The following is a 15,955-nucleotide window of genomic DNA, read 5'->3' on the forward strand; positions in this document are numbered from 1 at the left end:
ACAATGTCTGACAGTTTGATCTGTTTCAGATATCTTTTGTTGCAAAGTTAATAAGGTTACAGCACTAGCTGACCCAGTGTCGGATATCCTACCTCCTTATTGACATGTGTAGGCACAGAGAATGAAATCTATTAAACAGAAGAAAATATAGGAAATAGTGACTAACTGTGAAAGTTTTTAGATAGGTAACACTGCAATATCAGTGTTGGACAGAATGTAAGGGAAAGAATGAACGCTAACTACAGCAAGAGAAACAGTTTAAGAAAAGCAATGGCCAGAAGCCAATTGAATATTTACACCAGCATTACGTTCAGTGGTGTAACTTGGAGTGGGGACTAGCCGTTAATTAAAAGTCAATGACTGGATTCTTAGTCATGTGCTGAGTCATGCAACTGACACGCTACTATGAATTCAACCAAAGATCCATTTATTATCGATTATTCCTTGCCACAAATTAGGACTTTCACTTATGATAGCATAAATATTAAATTTTAGATGTTTGTAAAATGGGCAAAAATAATAACAACCCATAACTATTTATTTATTTACTTACTTATTATATTGCCCATTTGGCTTCCAAGGCCACTCTGGGCAGTTTACAACAAAAGAAAACATAAAAACAGCATCAATACAAAAGCACATAAACATCACAATAGTATAAAAATGAAAACAGACATATACTAACCAATTAAACTTAAAAGAAAAAATGCAAAATAGCTAGGTAATTAAACAACAAAGTAAAGTTAACTCTGTATTTGTGAAGGCTTTAACGGCTGGGATCTAATGGTTGTTGTGGGTTTTTCGGGCTCTTTGGCCATGTTCTGAAGGTTGTTCTTCCTAACGTTTCGCCAGTCTCTGTGGCCGGCATCTTCAGAGGACACAGAGGACAGAGTGCTGTCTTCTGAAGATGCCGGCCACAGAGACTGGAGAAACGTTAGAAAGAACCACCTTCAGAACATGGCCAAAGAGCCTGAAAAACCCACAACAACCACTAAAGTTAATTCTGTTTCTTCTCTAGGTATGTGAAGACATCATTCTCATTTTCTTATTCTTGATGAGACAGGCTCTTAATAAAACTGTGGAGAATTCACACATACACACAGAAACAGAGTGAAAGAGAGGGAGACGAGGAAGATTCCCCTCCACAACTGAAGTTTCTGTATTTATGTGATAATGTCTCCATGCAAAACTAGTCGCTTTTCCTTTTGTGAAGAACAGAAGGATAAGCTGATTGATCAAAAACCAATCATGGTTCATAAATCATCAATCTGATCGTTCTAATTTTGAAAACAAGGTAGCAGCTTTTTGTGCAGTTGTACAATTTATACAAAAATCATTCTTCCAAAAATAATGAAAGAAAAGTATTCTTGTTACCATCGGAAAATGGTTGTTACCATTATTGTTGTATAAGCAGGAATTTAAAAAAAATTAGCATGTGAGAATGAGACAAGTAAGAATTTAAATCTCTATTTTCCTCTTCTTTATAAATTTGTCTAACATTTTCTAGTAGTGAAATTCTACCAAGAAGTAGATTTATGCTTATGTTTATCAAGATTGCACATTTTACAATTTGCCATATTGTGCTAAACACTAATTCCAAAGAGCATTGCTTAATACATTATTCCACAAAACAACTTTGTCATGCCTTGCTGGCTTTTGTGCATTCAAACATGAATGTAAATTCAAAAACTTTTGGGAAGAACAAATTAGAAACTGTTAATAGTTAGGCTGTTGCAGCCCTACACCTGGCCAAAAGTGACAGAAAATTCTGAGGCTATGCCTGGGATGTGCTTAAGTGGCAATGTCTCCCTGAGATGTAAAACTTTCTCCAATGGCTCTGCTTAAGCCTGTTTCTTCTTCCTGGACAAAATTACTTTATTATCTTTGCACACTACCAGAACAGGCTTAGAATCAGGAGATGATGGGTTACATTACACAAGTTTCCTATAAGTAAATCTGAAGACATGTGAGTGCCAAAGCAATGTGAGGTGTCAATACTTCTTTACAACATCCTCTCTCTTCATGTCTTCTTTTATTTTTATTTAAAATGTGTTTACTCCACCTTTCTCCTTAAAAAGGACCCAAGGCAGCTTACATCATTAAAAAAATACTGAAAAGCAAAAGCATTAAGTATACAAATATTTTAAAAGACTTAAAGAAATACAGTACTGTGATTAAAAAAACTACAAAAAGGGCCCACATTTTAAACATTATACAGTATTTAAAAGCAACACAAAAGGCACACATTTAAAAGGTACAACAATCCATTAAAAAAACAACAACAACCACCACTAAGGGTAAGCCTGCCTGAAGAGAAAGGTCTTTGTCTGTGTGCAGAACAGCAAAGGCACCCTTCTGTGGGAGAGGGTTCCTAAGTCTGGAAGCATGGCAGAGAAGGGTGTTTCCCATGTCCCCACCAAACACATCTGTGAAGGTAGTGGGAGAGAGAGAAAGGCCTCCCCCGATGGTTTCAACATCAGGGCAGGCCCATAAAGAGAGATGTGGCCCTTGAGATAGCTTGGGCCCAAGCTATTTAAAGCTTTATAGGTTAAAACCGGCCCTTAATTTGTGCTCCCAAATGCATTAGCAGCTAGTGGAGCTGCTGTAATGGAGGGAGGGATGTTATGTGATCCCTGTAACCAGCCCCAGTTAACAATCTGACTGCAGTATTTTGGGCCCACTGAAATTCCAAACACTTTCAAGAGGCAACCCCATGTAAAGTGTGTTACAGTAATCCAGCCTCAAAGTAACTAGGCTATGTGTTGACCTGGCCAGATCGGACCTCTCCAGGAATGGGCTCAGCTGGTGTGCTAGTTTTAATTGTACAAATTAACTCTTGGCCATCATCATAACCTGGGCATCCAAGCTCAGAGACAAATCCAGGAGTACCCCCAAGCTGCACACCTGTGTTTTCAAATACAACCTGAATCCCTAATTCTTGATTTGCCTTTCAGCTGACCAGGAGTACCTCTGTCTTGTCTGAATTAAGTTTCAATTTACTTTCCTTCTGTGAAGTTCACAGTGTTGATTTTTTTCAATCTACTCCAGCAAGCAGTGGAACCCTAATTCTGAGCTTGTGGAATCTGGTATAACTATGGAGACTATCCTATCTAGAAATGGGAGGGAAGAAGACTCTGTGTCCCTAAGTGAATGGCAAAGATGAATGTGTGCTTTTGTACTCAGATGATGAAAGATAGCAGCATTTTATGAATCACATCCCATCCATCTTCTGCAATTAAACCAAAAATTTGCAAACATGCTTTTGATTGTGTATGCCACTGAATTTCTTTGAGAGGCCGCGTTGCATAATGATGGATTTGAGAATAATTTAGGGAACAGCTGCTTCCTGAAGCTCCAGCACCTGTATGTCATTTGACTGAGTTATCTGGGAAGGCAGAACAAATATATATATATATATGATGCCCACTGCAGGTCAGAAACCTCAGCCTCTTTTAATTGTCAGCTGTTCATGGCTGTCCTATCTTTCTCCATTGACCTTGTGTTGGCAAGTCTATGGTTTGCACTATTTGCTCCTTAGTGAAGCAAACAGATGTAATGAATTGCTAACATTCATACTCAAAGAGATACAGTATTTCCCACAGCACTGATGTATTCTGTTCCCCATAAATGCTTGTTATTTTCATGATGAAAAATGTGTCTGCTGGTAAGTATTATTGCCAATACTTAGAGATGGAGAAATATCACATACATACCAACTACAAGTGAACATGGATTGCTTTGCGAAAGCCTCTTAGCTGTTGCTACCCATATAGCTAATAATATGAGCTTGTGTTGATTTACATTTATAATATGTATATTGGACTTTACACTTTTGAAATGCATGTGTGTGTGTACATATACATATATGCTTATATATACTTATGCTAGTGTGCATATGTGTGTGCTTTGCCATTTATTGAGTTTAGGAAGTCCAGATCAGGAAAATTCATATGGAAATTTTGACTAAAGTTTCCCTTCTTTCCATCCCTTATTTATGCATCTGTATCTTAGTGATAGGTATTCAAACTTGGTACCCTAACAGTCAAAGAATCATCCTATTTTGCAAAGTGCAAACATTTCTGGTGCAGAGATGTACCACTACTAAGAAATACAAAGTTTCTAGCATTTAGGATTCAGAGCTTATTCATCTAACCATCTATCCATTTTCTCCCTTCCTTTGTAATAGTAACTCACAAAATACTGCAGGCAGTAGTATATGGGGGGGGGGGGGAAATCAGAAGGGAGAATAAAGCAGTAATTCACCCCAAAATTGGAAAAAGAGAAGATAACAGTACGAGTTCAGTGCCACCCATCCAGCACTGCAGAACCTCTGGGTCTGGGCCACATGGCACATTTTGGCTGACTACGTGACACCCAATAACCAACAGCAACAAAAGAGAAATGCTACAAACTGTGCCCAACCAACAATAACAACCAGTCATGCAATCTAGTGGCACACTGGCATAGTCACAAAGTCCAGCTCTCTGGTCTTTGTGACTATGTCACTTGTGCAGAAGCAAATAAGATGGTTGTCCCTGAAACCGCACTAAAGAGATATACCTTTAATAGAATAAATAAACACTAAATTTACAAAATGACATTTTAAAAAATCAATCAAATACAGAAAGCACTTCTACTTCCCTCATATATGGGGTAGGGGTAAATGGCAAAATAGAACACAAACACCCGCCCACAGCCCCTTTTCCTAAAAACATAGAAAATCAAGCAAATAAAGGCCAGCCCTCCCTCCAAAAAATGACAACCAAAGCCTTCCCAAAACAAAGCTACTAGAAAATTAGGAGATTTCTTCCCTCCACCATGAGTTGGTGCCTTCTCCTGTCTTCTCTGAGTCTGGTAAGCAGCCCAGGAAGATAGCAACAAAAATTATCCAAAGAAACTGGGGGATCATGAGGAGGGGGGGGGGAGAGCGAAAGACCCAGGATGGAAACACAGAGGCAGCCAGGCAGCACAATCCAAGATGGAGGACAGAAAGAGCTGGTACAAGGTAATCCCACAATAATGACTGAAGCAAAAAACATTCTTCAGTGGTGCCAACCAATCCAGGCCCTTTTATAGATTCAAAGTTCCTGTTCCCCTCTCCTGGACATTCTGGTTAGCTGCTAGTAGCAGCTCTTATAATGCTATTAGATGAAAAAAAAATCTCAGTCAATTTGGCAGAGAATAGGTCACAGAAAGGTTGCACAAAAGAGAGAACATGAAAAAAAATGCAAAATGTTTGTGCAGCCCTTTTTGCTCAATGCAAATCATTTAAGTTTTTGATACTCTGTTTCACAAGTTGGAGAGACTCTTTCAGAATACAATGTACAAAATAAGAGAACCCCTTTTCTGGTTTAGGTATTTTGTTTCTACCAATCAGTCCGGCCTGGCCTGTTTGCTGTTTATATCTTCTTAGGGAAATGGTGCTAGATTTGCACTGCTACACTTTGTAAAACATGAAGAAGAAGAAGAAGAAGAAGAAGAAGAAGAAGAAGAAGAAGAAGAAGAAGAAGAAGAAGAAGAAGAAGAAGAAGAAGAAGAAGAAGAAGAAGAAGAAACCTACAAAGCAAAAAGAACGCTCGCTACCCACTGGAAATGAAAAAAAAAAAAACAGAGTTTAGTGAATCCTTGAGAGGCTGACCTATGTCAAGGCAACATCTTTCATGTAGGAAAAATATTAACAAGATTCTTTCACATCTTGGCAAAACAATGTCTGTTCTTCAGTACAATGCTATTAGATTTTATGAACAATATCAAAGAGATTATTACTTGGTACGGGGGTCACCTATTCCCAAAATCTTACCTGTTTTGTACATAATAAAATGCATATACTTTTTTTTTTTAAAAAAGCTGTCGTCAAATAGATTTCAGTTCCTGAATTTTATGTAAAGCGCTTCTCATTGTTTCTTACTGGCATTGTTTTCTTACCGTTGTTGCTTATGCATTTGTCACATTATTCACATAATGCTAGAAGGTTCTAGACAGTGAGACAAATATATTTCATATATCCACCCCCATACCAAGATAGTGGTAGATACAAAAGAAATAAATCAGGGATGTTTCTCACATAACTTGGGATTTTAAGCTATGGAACAAGAGCAAATGGGAACAATGAAATCAGGCCATTGTTAATGAGTTTCATCATAATACTAATGGCTCAGAGTCTATAAAATTACTCCAGAGATATTAAAATTGCCCATGATTTTAGCATTCTTCTAAGCTCCCAGTGGGATCAGATAAGTAGCCTATAATATCAACAAAAAGATAACAACATTGCATATCATTTGCATTTTACATCCAATCAGGAGAACATCTGCAATATATTTGTTGGATGAAACATAATAGCATCTCTTGAGAGCCCAGTGACAGTTTTTGATCCTTAATTAGAAGCTGGTTCAATTTCTTAATAAAATTATCATTTCACATACTTTGATTTTCTTAACCTGCAGAATGTCAGAAAATGTTTAAAAATAACAAAAAATCTGCATTACACAAGACTGTTTGAATCTTTGATCAAATGCAATAAAAGAATGAACTGCATGTTTTCCCATCTCTTTTCTACTTATTACAGTTGTGTACATGTAAAATCTGTCATGTAGCTTTCCTCCCAGATGAGAAGCCAACTATAATAACTCACTGCTTGTAATTTGCAATGGAAATAGGTCTCAGGTTTAGTCCTCAGGTTTGGAGATGTATTCTTTACCTCTCAGACTATAAGATTACCCAAATATCTACCAGTAGATGCAGGTTTTATCTTACCTTGTTCTATGGCTTGATTTACAAGAGTTAATTTTCTTGTTAGCGTTTGCTTTCTACTGTGTATTGTAGTCTTCTGACTACAAATTTCTCCCAAGAAACTCTGGGAGATGGATCCTCATTAACGCCATTTAATTAGCCTTTAAACTTACCATCAAATCTCCATGGGGCCTCTCTGTCACATCCACACCATTTTGAAATGGTTGATGAAATGTCTGTCCCTACAATGTCACAAAGGAACAGTTTGGGCCCTAACTTGGCATCCCAAATTTTGTGACATTCAATGCAGTATTCTTGAATGTTGATACCCCCTTTTCAGTATGTCATTAAAGCTATTAGATTTTCACCTTTGAAACTGGACCTCATATCAGCACCACACTTGGTACAGATGTAGCAGATGGTCTTCTCTTGCTTCATGCCAAATCTGGGGATTTGGGCAAAGGATTTTTGAGTTTAGATTTTTTAATACACAAGCAGTTTTACCTCCCATGCCCCCCAAGCCATACAGGCACTGGTGGCCTTTTCTGTCTGAATATTTAAAACAGATCAAATACACTGAAAAGACAAAAGTTGTTTATCATGAAAGACAATAGTCAGTTTCAGCCTCCCTTTTTAATTTGGAATGAATCCATGCATCAGAGGGTAACACTGTCTTTGAGAAGGGAAGAGCTCTAAGTTTCTGACTTTCTTTCTTATAAGCTGGTTATCATCACTACTAGATGATACAAAATGTCACTTCATCTTGGTCCATGGGTCATTTTTGATTTGTGGACTGCCCCCCAGTGTCCCAATGAATCACGAATCAATTCATTGGTTCGTTGGGTTATTATTATTATTAGACAGCCCCTGGGGCTATCTAAAAAGAAGAAGCCCCAGCTCTCACAGCCTTCCTGTGCCATGCGGCATAGGAAGGGGATCAAAGTGATCCCCTGGTTCTGCTGCCTTTGCAAAGGCCGTGGGGCTGGTCAATGGGTTCGGTTAGGCTGCCCCCCTCTTTCTATGCCCAGTGGCAGCATAGGAGAGGGGGAAAGGGATAAAAGTGGTCCCCCAGCTCTGGATTGCTTTGATCCCTTTTCCTACTCATCCTATGCTACTGCCAGGGCATAGAAAGAGGAGGAAAGCCCAACTGAAGCCATCGCCCGGCCTTTGCAAAGGCAGCAAAGCCTTAAGGCAGGCTAAGGGAATCCAGGCTGCCCTTTGCAGCTGCAGCTTCCCTACTCCAAATGAAGCGGCAGCCACCATCTTTGCCAAGGGCAGCCATTCTCCCTTTTTACATGCGTGGCTCTGAGGCTAGAAAACCTCGGCAGCAGCGATTAAGGTAAGAGGGTGTTGGTGGGGGTGGGGTGGGGTGGGGCATAAGGTAGAGAAAAGAAGGGGGTGGAGTAGCCTGTGGTATTGGGTGGCTGTGTGGGGTGGATGGCTGCCTTTCTGCTGCTGATCAGTTGATCAGCGGCCAGTAGGCAGAATTTTTTTAATATGAAGATTGAATAAAAATGGGAAAAATATTCATCCCTTCGTATTCATGGGGGTCTATAGAACGCACAAATATGGATCAACGAATATTTAATGAATTGGCTATATTCACTGGAAAAAATTTGTCCCCATCTGTAATCACTAATGTTCACATTTGTTGAAAAACAACATTGCCAATTCCTTTGTGTTTGAGTGAGAGTAGTTTGCTAATGAAAAAAAGGAGCCAGTTTCTGGGATTTTGCCTTGCGTAGTTTCACTTTGTGAATGGTAGTGAGCAGAAGAAGCTATCCAGTGTAGATCATCTTGACTGCTACTATTGTGCTGTCAACATCCATGCTGCCCATTGTTATGTAAAACATGGCATCCTTTTTTCCTGCTGCCAAACGTGGGCACAATATTGTACATCAATATTAGACAATTTCCTGGCTTTCTAAAGGAGGAAGTTTATTTACTAAGCAATTTCTTAGATGATATTTACACTTAAAGTGAAATCAAGCATCAGATCATCACAAAGTGATTATTTTTATGAAAAATATAACTTGGATTACTAGAAAAAAGGCAACAGCATTTAAAGATGTGTATAAATAACAAAAATAGTTGCAATTCAGGATTTAAAAGATAAAAAAGAAAAGCTGTGTAGGGTTCTTTTCCTTTGTTACAACCAGTTCATCGCTACCTGTTCTTGTCATATCGGTGCTATTTTAGAGCAACAGTGAGCAATTCTAAAAATATAATGCTGTGTTGACATTTCTACTTGTCTGAAAATGTATCTCCAGTAAGAAACAGTCAAGGGTGCACCTGAAATGTCTAGCCTTCTGGGCTTGCTTTAAAAGCTCATATTGGTATTTCTAAATCCAGCAGACATGATGTGAAACAGAACCTTAGCAATGTCACTTCTCCGCTACAAAGCGAACAAACCACATTTCTCATTTGGCTTTCACAATACCAAGTAAAAGAAAAAAGCTCAAATGAGTGCATGGTTGTGTTACTCTTTTCCTTTCTGGCAAGGCTCCTGTGCCCTTAGCAGCTGTATGAGGTGAAAAAAAACACAAAGCTCACTGACTGTGACATCCCCATGTTCCTTCAGGAAAAAAGAATAAATAAAGAGAGAGAGAGAGAGAGACACACACACACACCTTAAAAATACTTTTAAAACACAGTCAGTTCTCTCTCTCATGACCCAGTATATAGGTTATGTATACAGTGGTGCCTTGCAAGACAAATTTAATTCATTCCGTGGTTAATGTCGTCTTGCGAAAAATTTATCTTGTGAAATGCGTTTTCCCATAGGAATGCATTGAAATCTAATTAATGTGTTCCTATGGGCAAAAAAAGTCAGGACAAAGTCAAATTTGGTTTACAAATGGTTTATTAAGTGCTCTTTAAAGACATACATATTGTGCAGATGATTTCAAAAATTTCAATCAAAAAACTTTAACTTTTTTTTTGAAATATCATAGAAAAATATTTTAAAATCAGCAAACATGAGGCAGGAACAAAAAATGGAAAACATTTATCTTGCAAAGCATGGCCATAGAAACATTTGTCTTGCGAGTCATCAACCCCATTGCCAAAACCATTTGTCTTGCGAGTTTTTTGTCATGTGAGACATTTGTCTTGTGAGGCACCACTGTAGTATATAAAAATGTTTTAACAGTGTGGTGTAGCGGGTAGACTTAGATTTGAGAGACCTGGGCTCAAATCCGCACTTGGTCATGAAACTCACCAGATGCCTTTGGGGTGGTCACATTTTCTCAGTCTCACCTACCCCACAGAGCTGTTGGGTGGAGAATAGAAAAGCCATGTAAGCAGCTTTGAGCCTATTACAGAAAAGGTAGGATACAAATGTAACAAATAGAGAAACTCATATGCCAAGTGCAAGCATGCCCCTGCCATATCCCTCTCCTTGAGCCATTTGGAGTAAAATGCTGCAGTGGCAAAACAAGTTAGAATGTAGTGTACACGCAAGCCAGTCATTGCAATATAGTTCTTGTTTAGTACCAATTCCTATTTCAGTTAGCAAAGATAAAATTGGAGCTATCTGATTTCCCCAGGAGCAGGCAATATCTTCTCACCGTTTTTTTTAAACTATGAATCTCTCTTAACTTGGGTATGTTTCTTTCTCTTTCTCCTTTATTACAAAAGGTGGCTTGTGCTTCTGCTTTAAAATGATTCCATGTCAAATTCCTTTTGTGGGGTAATTCAGAAGCTGCCATTCAACTGTTGTAAGAAATCCAAACATTTTCCCTTTACAAAAAGGTTCCAAGATAGGTTCCAACCCCTCCCTCTCAGCATTCAAAACATAACAGTGTTAATTCTGATTGAGTAAACCAATGTCTAATACAACTTCATTAAGAAAGAAGATGTGAGTTATGGGCCCACAACTCTCTTTAACTGGCTGCATCAGTAGTGGCAGTGTCAATCTCTAGTGCCACTTTGACAGCGATGGTGCTGAGAACTAGAAGAGAAGGAAACCTTTCTTTGAGGTTTCCTGTTCTCTTTCCTTTTCTCTTTCTCATCCCTAAGAAACTACATTTCCTAATGCTTGGATACTGGAAAATTGAATAGAAGAATGAGAAAAATGGACAGCAAGGAAGGAAAAGGAAAAGCAGAGATGGTAGAAATTACTTTGGGTAGATATTACTTTTTGAAATACAGTACAACGCCCAGAATCCATCAGCCAGCATGGCCATCTCTGGGCAAAGGTGTTTTTTTTTTTTAAATCATCAGAAAAAAAGAAATATGTTAGTCAGTGAGCAGAAAGTGGACAATGGGGTACAGTAATGTGTACGTCCAACAAGGTTTCTCCACACTGATGGCAACCTAAGTTGAACTGGTATGAAGACTTGACACACAATATCAAGGTCAAGGTATGATACACAGATTTATTTATTACAAACTTGACCTGCAACATTTTTAACTCGTTAAAGCAAAGCTCCACTGACATGTTTTGGGCATATTTGCTATCAAGCTGTGGGCTAGAAGGCAGTTTCTCTTGATTCTTCTCTTTGGTGGATGACCTCACATCATCTAAGCAGGTCTAAGTATTCATTCATACACCTTCAGTTGAACAGCAGCCCCAAGATGAAAAGCCATAAATCTAAAGGGGGGGATTCCTTATATCAGGTCCACTCTGTAAAAAGAAAGCTAAGAAGCTGGTCAGCTAAATTTGCATTGATCCACGCCTGATAACTCTTGGTGTTTAGCAGGGATATGCACTACCTACCCCCCCCCCGACCTGGATGTTCTCAGATACGGACACACAGATTGATGACTGACCTACACTGTGCTGTTTTGGAGATATTTCAACCCAATTCATGCCTGGGTCTATGACTAGAGATGGGCACAAAATGAACCACCAAGCAAAAGCCCCCACAAATTGGGCTGCTTCGTTGTTTGTTTCGGCGTCCTTCAGGGAAACATGCCTGCCAGCTGCTAAAGAGCTCTTTCCTGTGGGGACCTGCTTTGGAATGACCTCTCTGAAATGGTGCTGGGTGGCCATTTTGGGGAGGCTTTGCCCATCCATCCAGAGGCAAGCATCATGGGTGATGCAGTCTTCACTGGGAGGAGGGATGTACCTTTAAGAAGGCTGGGTCCCTCTACAGCAACCTCTTTGCTGCTTTTTTTTTTTTTTTTGCAACGCCTCCCACCCACCCTTTGATTAAGAGTGAAACTAGCTGGTTGCCTTTGGAGCCAGATGGGAATGTTTGGCCTGCATCCTAATTGGCTGTTGGTTGCAGGTGCGTTTTCACCCATCCCATTCTTATCTATAGGGTGTGGTTAAAATGCCATGGGATTAATGGATAGTTAAATTAACTTTTTGGTCACAGCTTCGGGGAGTGCAATAAAAAAGCTGGGGTGAGTTCAGGATTGACATGTGGTACCAAAAATTTGATCATCTCTCTGTCTGGTTGTGACAATCGTCTATCAGGTGAGAGGTGATTTTACATGGTAAATTCTCCCAGTCAACTGCCTGCTTGGGGTCACAAGGCTCAGCGGGAGGAGTTGAATGGGGGTTACTAGTTCACAGAGCACCTGAAGGTGTGCTGTATAGTGGACAGCATGTTTCAGAAATAGGAGCTCACCTTGCTATAGGAAATGTCCAGAGATCTAGGATTAGCTGGGCATTGAAGAATATCACACTGTAGGCCCCCTTGCATTTGGGAGGATATGATTTTAAATAGTTAATAAAGTTGTGGCCAAGTTTTAACTTATAGCAAGGGCTATAAGTTAGATGTCCCAAATCCAATATTGACCAACTTGAGGACGGTGGGGAGGAGAGTCAACTGAAGACTTGCTGTGAGGTTGGCATCTCTATCTTGCACAGGAGGGCCTCTACTGCTCCCAGTTGTCTTCAGTCACACAAACCACAAAATGGTTCATTTTGTTGGAAAGTTCGTAAAAGTTAGTAGCTCATTAATAGTGATGAGTCATGAGCCACTATTTTCCCGGTTCATGCACATCTCTGTCCTTGACAATATATATGTCAAGATTTGTTCCTTTAAGTGAACAAGGGGTTAAATTTAATATTGTAGTGAGAACCCAAAGTCATGCCTGTAAATGTCAATTCAATGGATGACTGATGGCATGCAGCTGGAACAAGCTTGGGTAATGCTTGTTAACCATGTTCAGCTCCTATGTCTGTGGTGAGAGGCTGCTCTCACTATTTAAGCAAGAGAGTAAGAACAGCACTTTGCCACTCAGTTGTGAGTCTGGTGGTCATTACTTTACTTTTGTGAATGTTATTTTGCTCTGAGAGATCTATGCCTATGTATATAATGCTATGTATATATATCTGACCAATGCTAATATATTAAGTCTAATATGTTATGCTATATGTCTTACCAGAACTGTCTTCGTGTTTTTTTCTTATACATCCACATCTTTGCTCTGCTTGTAAAGGGGAGGATTTGAAGCTACCAGATAAAGAGACTCTGTGTAACTTATTATCTTGGGCTCCAAGGTTTGTTTCCCTAACAAAGAGCTCTTGGAAGTTTCATTATCCAAATCTGACTCCAAGCTTCTGGAGAGGGAAACGCCACATCTTCCTTTGGAGTTGCACCCACGCCAACAAGCCTTAGATGGCTTCCTCGGGCAGCCACAGGGAAAGGAGCAAGGGAGGGATTTTAAAAGAGCAATAAGCACAGTCATCTTTAATTCCTTCTAAAAAGGGTCATGCAGGAAGCTGTGGTTCTAGAACTCATGGACATTTACATAGATTTTCTTATGGCAGACACCTACAAAATCATGACCAGGGTCATACCACAGTCTCACAGACTTTTTCAACACATAGAGCCAGTTAACAAGAGTAACCTTTTGAAGCACACTAGAGATAAAATTAGTAGGAAAGATATTATTGATACTAGCTGTGACCAAAAAGCTAAGAACAAATACAGAGGGCAAAATAATAGAAATAAGAGAGGGGAAAAAACACAATGGAATTTTAAAAATCAGAAGGAGTAATCCAAATTTTTAAAAGAATAAGCAACATAAACTGCAAAAGTGAACAGAGAATATTGGTGTGGTTTACAGAGGAGCATCAAGCAGCATGTATCAGTTTAAGAAAGTGCAGGAAAAGAATAAGGCAAAACAAGGCACAGAAATAAGGTTAGATGAAAAGATGTGTAATGGAAAAGTAAAAGCTCATGACACTGGGGAAATATTCATTGCAAGGAGCAAAAATACTGTAACACTGGAGGCAGACCAGATAGCAGGCAATGACAAAGGCAGTAGTGTATATAAAACTCCAAGGCAAGGCAAAGAAATAGTAACCACTTAACAAGCTTAGCCTAACTGCACTCCAAAGGGAGAAAACATTGCCTGCACTATTGACTCTTTCAACCTAAAATTCAGCATATTGTCCTGGAACAAATGCAACTGTGGTCCACAGGAAGTTGTTGAGTTATGCAGACACAGAAAGTATTGAAGAAAATGGGGAAGAAATCCAGAGTTTGGAACATTGTTGTTTTTTAGTTGTGTCCGACTCTTTGTGACCCCATGGACCAGAGCATGCCAGGCCCTCTGTCTTCCACTGCCTCCTGGAGTTGGGTCAAATTCATGTTGGTAGCTTCGCAGACACTGTCCTGCTATCTCATCCTCTGTCGTCCCCTTCTCCTCTTGCCTTCCCACTTTCCCAGCATCAGGGTCTTTTCCAGGGATTCTTCTCTTCTCATGAGATGACCAAAGTATTGGAGCCTCAGCTTCAGGATATGTCCTTCCAGTGAGCACTCAGGGTTGATTTCCTTCAGAACGGATAGGTTTGATCTCCTTGCAGTCCAGGGGACTCTCAAGAGTCTCCTCCAGCACCACAATTCAAAATCATCAATTCTTCGGCGGTCAGCCTTCTTTATGGTCCAGCTCTCACTTCCATGCATTGCTACTGGAAAAACCATAGCTTTCACAATGTGGACCTTTATTGGCAAGGTGATGTCTCTGCTTTTTAAGATGCTGTCTAGTTTTGTCATTGCATTCCTCCCAAGAAGCAGGCGTCTTTTAATTTCATGGCTGCTGTCACCATCTGCAGTGATCATGGAGCCCTGGAAAGTAAAATATTTGCCAGGAGGTAATGGGACCAGTGGTCATGATCTTAGGTTTTTGGTTGTTTTTTGTTTTGTTTTTGATGTTGAGCTTCAGACCCCTTTTTGCGCTCTCCTCTTTCACCCTCATTATGAGGTTTTTTAATTCCTCCTCACTTTCTGCCATCAGAGTGGTATCGTCTGCATATCTGAATACTGGAACATTATGTTTAAGTAATTACAATAATATTCCCAAGTCTTCCAAAGTAATAATTAGTATTATAGTTACAGTTTTTAAAAGGAACTGTTTACTTTGTCATTTCTTAAAAGTAATTAAGTGAATTTAATTACTTTTAAAAATATATACATCTTTAAAGAAAAAATAAACATTACAAACTGCTGGGTCGTGTTACAAAATTCCTTCCCACTTCACCATAATCTCAGCATCCAGAACTGAGAATCATGAAGCAGTAACACAAGGCACAACATAAGCCAGTATTTTTTCCAGTACATGAGCCAGTATATCTACTGCTCTTTGATTGTTGAGTGAAACCCTACCCCATGCAGACAAAAAGGCAAAGTTCCCATCACAAAAGGAATGACATCCATTGTTATGACACTGTTGCAATGCAGTGTATTTCTTTTATCTTTATAGGATAAAAGGAATTAATTACCACAACTGTTTGTAATGTGTTCCATGTAAGCTCTGTAAAAATCTCTCCAAACTCAAATGACCATCTTTCTCCTTCAAAACGGCACCTAATTATTTTGAATAGGAAAAAATGCTATAATTAATTTAAATACAGATGGGCATGAACTAAAAAAAAAGAATCAGGAAGTTCATTTAAAATTGCTTGTTCATTGCTTTGGGTTCGTCAAAACTAATGAATCCAAACCGATCCAAACCATGATTTTTTTTTAATTTCACAAACTTTCTGGTTCATTTCCCCCCTCTCCCACAGCCTGCCCCAACTCCTTCCCATGCCCCTGTCACCTCCCTATCTGGTCCTGTTGCTGCCTCCTCTTCATCCTCTGCCTTCACTGCTATCTTGAGACACAGTAAGACACAGTAGACCTGGCTTCCCTTCTGGGAGCTGGGCCAGCAGTCTCTGTAGCTCGGATGATAGGCAGGACATGTACAGAGACTGCAGTCTGGCAACTGGAAAGGAAACTCGGCCTGTTTCTGAAGGTGGTAGTGATGGAGGAGGAGGAGG

This window comes from Pogona vitticeps, chromosome 2 (assembly GCF_051106095.1).
Source record: "Pogona vitticeps strain Pit_001003342236 chromosome 2, PviZW2.1, whole genome shotgun sequence".
NCBI lineage: Eukaryota > Metazoa > Chordata > Lepidosauria > Squamata > Agamidae > Pogona > Pogona vitticeps.